A 7,500-nucleotide genomic window follows, 5' to 3' on the forward strand; every position below is an offset into this window, starting at 1 on the left:
TCACACATGCTATGTCCTCTTTTCCTTCTTAGATGTATATGTTATGTATATTCGTATGTATTTATGTATGTATGTATGTATGTATGTATGTATGTACGTATGTACGTATGTATGTATGTATGTATGTATGTAGGTATGTATGTATGTATGTATGTATGTATGTATGTATGTATGTATGTATGTATGTATGTATGTATGTATGTATGTATGTATGTAAATATATATATATATATATAATTATGTATATAATATGTATATATAACGCGTATTTTTTATTTTTTTTTGCTTTGTTTTGTTTTGGTTTACCTATATTTATATATTTATGTATATGTATATTTTTATATTTATATATGTATATTTTCGTATGTTCAAAGTTTGCGTACGCATACATCAACGCGATGCACTTTATGTTATAGATACATAGCTTGATCATTCGTTTTCGAAACGAAAGTCATTTAAATGGTAACAAATGTGTTAATAATTAATGAGTTACGCGCCGATTCGATAGTTTAGAAATCGTGCCATCAGTCAGTTACTTTTTTTTAATCCGATCGAAGTCTCGTGGAATACCATTTCCTTTGAATAGACGAAAGTTATGCGAAAGATTAAATTTAAAAATTCTACGAAGGACCTTGCTATCTGTATTTGAATATCTCGCAGATTAAATTCCAACAAAGATTTAAACGGTTTCTTGAAAAATTCATCTTCTTGCTTCCTTTTTTGAAAACTTTCAAAAAAAAATACAAAAAAAAAAAAAAAAAAGATAAGAAAAAAAATTCGACCGATAAAATCCAATAAAACAGGCGTGACTATAATATACTCGTATTCTTAGGATCGAACATGAACATTTTTCGATTCGCCGATGATAAATATTAACGAAATTGATTTAATTTAAATAATTCAGGATTTAAATGTTATTCGAAATGTGATAATCGAAGGAATTCGATAATATGATAATTGAAGAAATTCGAAGCCACAATAAGCGCGTACAGTGCATGCATATATATATATATATATATATATATATATATACAAATGACGTAAATATATTTTTAAAATGATGGAAAAATGTCGTGTACGATATATTAATACGTCACGTTTGATTACAGTTTAACAAAATCTCAATATTCACCGTGAGTATTGTTACAACGTGAAATTATTCGCGTATACGAATTCGTACGAAAAGCAATGATTTGTAACTATCGAGTCTGAGAATGGAGGAATCTGAGAATGATTTTGGCCAGCAGTCTGTAGAAATAAGTTGTGAACAATAGTCGTGTCTAGTTGATACGAGTTGATAATTCGTCGTCGTAGATAATTGTTTCCTACAAAAGTAGAATGAAATAAGTTTTAGTTGAACAAATACGAGGGATTTGTCCTACGATTTAAATACATGTATGTATGTACGTGCAAGGTGAAACGTTTCGCTCTAGTATACGCGATGTATCGATAGTAACAAACTTTTTATCCGTCAATGAATTTAAAATGTATAAAAAAAGAAAAAGAGGCGTACAAATTATGACGATTAAAATATTAAACTTTGTTATTTGACGAAAAATTATGTTTTGTTTTAGCACGATTAGAAAGTTCTATTATCTTTCGAAATATTTCGAATCTGCATTAGCACACACATATACATACACTCTCTCTTTCTCTCTCTCTCTCTCTCTCTCTCTCTCTCTCTCTCTCTCTCTCTCTTTCTCTCTCTCTCTTTCTCTTTCTCTCTCTCTGTGATACGATGTAACTTTAAAAATGTACATTGATATCACGAAAGATTTCAATTTAATATTATAAATATTAAAATATTACAATATTAAAATCATAGGTATAATATTGATTTTAGATGAGGAAGAAAGAAAAAAAAAGAAGAAAAAAAAAAGGAAAATTGAGATAGATAATTTAATAATTGTCTGAAGTATTTTAAGAAAATATTGAACGTTAAACGTTATACGCTTTATCCGTCACTTATTCCAAAACAATTCAGACACATATACACACGTAACACACGAATAGAACGACGCATAATAGTTGTGCTCGTCATTGATCGGCCGGCCCGCCAGCCTGTAGCATATCCAATATGCGTCGTACTCGTCAAGTCGGAGCACGCAACGAAACGTTCACCCTGACCACCCGTCAATCTCTCTGTCGGTCTCTCTCTCTCCCTCTCTCTCTCTCTCTCTTTTCCTCTCCTCTCCCCTCTACTCCTTTCGTCTTCTCTTCTCTTGTCATCCTCGTCGTTCTCGTCGTCCTCGTCATCGTCGAGCTCGCTTATGGTATGCGCATATAGGAGCAAATGGCACTATGGCTCGTCTAGAATGCCGGCTAGTAGTTTAATCGCTTCATTGGACCCACCTACGAGCCAAAGAGAGAGAGAGAGAGAGAGAGAGAGAGAGAGAGAGAGAGAGAGAAGAGCACATACATACTGCACGTTTAGGTATGCCATACTAATTTCTAAAATATTTGTCAGTCGATCGATATCGAAATTTCACGAGATCATCTTATTCATTTGTCGATACATATATCTGATAAATCTCTATTTCGAATCGGTACTTTTAGCAACGTGAAAGATCTATGAGTATTATAATGGTCCGTTTTTTTTTTTTTTTTTTTTTATTGGAACCTTTGAAAAAGATATGTATGACAACGAAGAAAATGAAGAAGAAGAAGAATTCGGTAGATAGATTTCCTGTATCTATTTGTGCGTTTTATTCGAATCACGTTGCTCGGCGAGAATAAAATAATTTCGTTAAAGATCGATGAAAAGATCGACGATATCTTTAAGTCAAAAGATGACATATATATATATATATATATATATATCTTTTTTATTCTAATTAACTCGTACGTATGATCCAGAAAATAAACCGAGTATCTGGCTACTGACACGATTTCCGTTTCATCTTTCGTCTCAATAACGGGGTTTCGCATTCGGCGATAATAATAATAATTAATAATCTTATCTTATCACAGTAATTATTTACATACGATATTTCATTTCATGTTTCGACTCGCTCGTACATTCGCTATTCTCGCTGATAATAATACACACGTAACCTGGTGAGGATTGGGTGGTTGAAGTGATAAGTTGGAATGAAAGTGGGCAGAAAGAGAGGGAAAGAAAAAGAGAAAGAGAGAAAGAAAAGTGAGGTTGGAGTGGGGGGGGGGAGAGGGATGGCGATAGCGATGGTTGAAAAATTTCGAGGGGAGAACGAATGAGCTTTCATCTTGAATCGCCATAGTCCGAAGCGAACCGTTCTTTTCTCTCTTCGCCCTTCTAAAAAGATAAGCAAATAGAGAAAATCTAGTCAGTCTATCGGAAAAAGAGACTCACAAGTGTATTCGAAAAACTCGCAAGTTGTCGCTCGAGTATAACGTTAGTGTGCTACTATATTTACATTTATATCGATCGATCGATCATTCGTTCGTTCGTTCGTTCGTTCGTACGTTCGTTCATTCGTTCGTTCGTTTCGCGTCTTTCATTCGATTCGAAACGTCAGTTTATATTTGTGCGATATCAAGTTAAACATTTGCGAAACATCGATCATTTGAGAAGATGATCGTTCGATCGAGCTCGATCTTTTCGTTCATGTCTGATAGATTCGATAATTTTGTTAGATCGTTGATAGATCGTAAAATTAGCATTTGAATTGTATATATGAGAATGAATTTTGAATAGGTGTACGTGTTACATTCGATAATACCACAGGATATGTGTTATTTTCCCACGAGTTTTGATTTTTTTTCGAGCAACGCAACGACACCGCGAGGTTTTCTTCTTTTTTTTTTTCTTTTTCTTTTTTTCTTCTTTTTTCTTCCTTTTTTTTTGTTATTTTTTTCTTTTTTCTTTTATCATCAATTCGTGCCTCATTTTGCACTGATCCTATTCCTCTTTTAGAGAGGATTGTATAGTATCAGCAGTTAAATACTAACAGTAGTAACAATGGTTGAAACAGTAGCCGTAGTATATATAATTTATATATACTACGAGATTATATGATAGTATTAATTAGTAGTAGTAATAGTAGTAGTATAGCAGCAGTAATATGATAATAGTAGTTGCAGCAGGTATAGTAATAGTAGTAGTAGTAGTAGTGGTACTAATGGTAATAGTAGTAGTATTAGTAACAATAGTATTTAGTAACACTATTAATAATAATAGTAGCAATTATATTAATAGTAATAGTGTGATATAGCGACAGTACTAACAATGTTTGTTTGTTTGTTTGTTTTTTTTTTCTTTGGCATTTAAACGATAATAAATAATTTTACACTAATGGAACGATTATCATACACCAATTCTAAAATCTTATCACGTTTTACGTTATACGGACCATTAGCAGCGATAGTTCAATGTATGCTCATTTTTTTTTTTTTTTTTTTTTTTTTTTTTTTTTTTGAAATCATTTTTTCTCCTTTTTTTTTATTTTACACACAATGCTTCGATCGTGAATGATTTTTCTTAATCTTTCTCCTATATTTTTATCATTATGATAATAATAATAATAATAAAATTATTATTATTATTATTATTATTGTTATTATTATTCGATACTGTTCAGTCCTTTAAAATGTACAGACACACACAATGGAAAATTTCTTCGCACGCATCATCCTACGTTTATTTTTGGTTTAACGAACGTTTATATGTATATAACAACGCATTCCTTTTACAACGTTATTACCAACGTTACTTCACGTTTGTCCATTTTTTCTTCTTTTGTTGTTATTGTTGTTGTTGTTGTTGTTGTTGTTGCTACGATATAAAATCTTCGATCGCGATAATAATAAAGATAATATATGCGCGTAATTATATATTATTATTATTATTATTATTATTTATTATTTATTATTATTATTATTATTATTATTATTATTAATATATTATTATTATTATTATTATTATTTTTTTTTTTTTTTTTTTTTATTATGTTATATACGACATACTCCTCCGCATATTCTCGCCGCCAAAGAGATGCCGTAGTTTTGTCGATCGATACGCCTGCGTGATCCGGCGACTCGAACTTGAAACATTTCGCGGGACGCAAAGATATTAGGATACTAACGTGACATCTATTACGAGATTTAATGATCCATCATCTTTGATCGTCCTTCATTTTTCGATTTTTCAATAGGTACGTGCCGATCGCGCGTCGAACGAACGTGTGCCGTGTAATTAATTATATCACGATAGTTTTATCTACAATCGCTTGTTGTTGTATTCTTCTTGGCCGCTGTTAATTATTCGTACACTTATCGATATATACATATACATATGCATATATATATATATATATATATATATATATATACGCGCTGACTGAGAGAATATGGGAGTTTAATGCGTACCGCATCAGTTTCAGCTGATTTTTCTTTCGAACGACGATAAGCCACGTTACATACGTTACGTTATGCTTCGTTGTTATCGGAAAAAACATAAAGAAAATCGTCCTCCAAATAATTTTTCTTCGTCATCTTTGCACCGTCGAATCGTTCGCACCGAAAACATATTTTCTCGTCGACGAAGAAAAAAGAAAAAGAGAGAAAAAAAAAAATAAAGAAAAAGAAGAAGAAAAAAAAACAATAGAAAATTCTTATCCTTTGTCCGAAACGCGAGATAAAAATGATTGTCTAAGATCGCAAATCAAGCGATCACGAGTCCCATCGATCGACAGTGCATGAATTTAACGTTGACTGTTTCAACGAGATAAAAATGTGAAAAGCTTCGCTCGATCATCTCGAAGACACGATCCCATTTTCTTTCTTTGCTTTTCTTTTCTTTTCTTTTTTTTTTATATTTATATATATATATATATATATAATTTTTTTTTCTTTTATTTTCTTCTTCTTATTTTCCTCTTATTATTTCACAATTTATAATGAGACGCAGCAAAAAAGCTTCGCATTGTTGCTAAAATTTGAACGAGCGCGCGAAAATGATTCGGCTTATTACGTTCAGCCGCATGAGACGAGAAAGAGAAATGATTAGAATTTGTCCTTCTAAAACTTGATTACATATTTACTTGAGTCCCGCGCCACGCGAACGTCCATTATTTACATATTTACTTGAGTATTTTTTTATCGGAACACTTCAATATTACTCGTTATTATGTTTTTCGCGTCGTTTGAACGATGAAATCACTCTGTCCTTCCGTACAGTTTTTCTATCAAGCGAGAAGGGTATTAATTTTCGACATTATTGTAAATTTTATTTTCCATCACTATCATATCCCATCAACGTTCTATTGTTATTTAAAAATAAAAATATTATTCGATGAATTAAATATTATATGCGAATGCGTATTACGTATAAGGATCATTCAATCGATTCGATCACGGATTTTCTCTAACAACCGGTATTCACATAGATCCGATTCATAACCTTCCAAAAGGGTCGACCATTCGTCCTAAAGTTCGACGCTTTAACGAGTTCAAGCAAATTCATTTACGTACCGCGATCATCGTTCTCCTCGTTTCTGTGTGCTGTCTGTTACTCAAGGAACTTTACGAGCTAAACTTTGGAGGATTCGATCGCTCGAAACTATCTACGCGAATGCTTATAGATCTCCCCGTTGGTTGTATTTTACGTTAGAATGCTTTGGATTATATCACGTGCGCCCGATTTGACAGTAAATTTATTCTTCAATTTTACGCGTAACGTTATAATGCGAAAATTTATGAAAAAAAAAAAAAAAAAAAAAAAAGAAAGAAAAAAGAGAAAATAAGCAAAGAAAGGAAAAAGGAAACGAAAAAGAAAAGAGAAAGAATTTTTCTTTTTTTTTTTTCCTTCCTTCGTGATATATGTCTTCCTTTCTTTCTTGCGTAAAAAAAAAAAAAAAAGAAAATAAAAAAGAAATAAAAAAAAAGTACAAAAGAGTAAAAAGAAGAAGAAGAAAAAAAAAAAAAGAGAAAAAAGAAAAAAGGAGAAAAAAAATTTTACGAAGTAACGCCGTTGATATACGCAAAATTCTAAACCGCTATCGCTCCTATATCCCATATGTTTCGACGTATTTCCAAAGCTCTCTATCTCTTTTTCTCGTATCATCCATCATGCTTTATGAACCGAATCATTCTACGACCTTTCGGACTTTCCGGCATGGCTTTTCGAAGTTTCTCTATATAAATTGAATTTTCTCGTGGTAACCGAGGAAATCCAACGTGATTTCGTTTATTCACGAATCAGGAAACACGTCGATCTTTTCAAGTATACAATAATATACAGGGTATCTCTCATTATAATCGATCGATTGATCGTAAAATTCATCGATATTTCTTAACGTTATCTGTGAATATTTGAATGAAATAGTTTCAAGGCCATTGATCATCGATAGATAAGGAACACATACAAAATAGGGAAAGAAATACTTCAAACGAATCTTCGTTATCCTCAAGAATTTCGATGATATTCGTATAAAGATCGATTGAAAGAGGACACCCCGTACATATATATATATATATATAGGATCTTATTTTTTCTCGTTTCCTTTCTTCGTCTAATCATAA

The sequence above is a fragment of the Vespa velutina genome, chromosome 8, assembly GCF_912470025.1.
Source record: "Vespa velutina chromosome 8, iVesVel2.1, whole genome shotgun sequence".
NCBI lineage: Eukaryota > Metazoa > Arthropoda > Insecta > Hymenoptera > Vespidae > Vespa > Vespa velutina.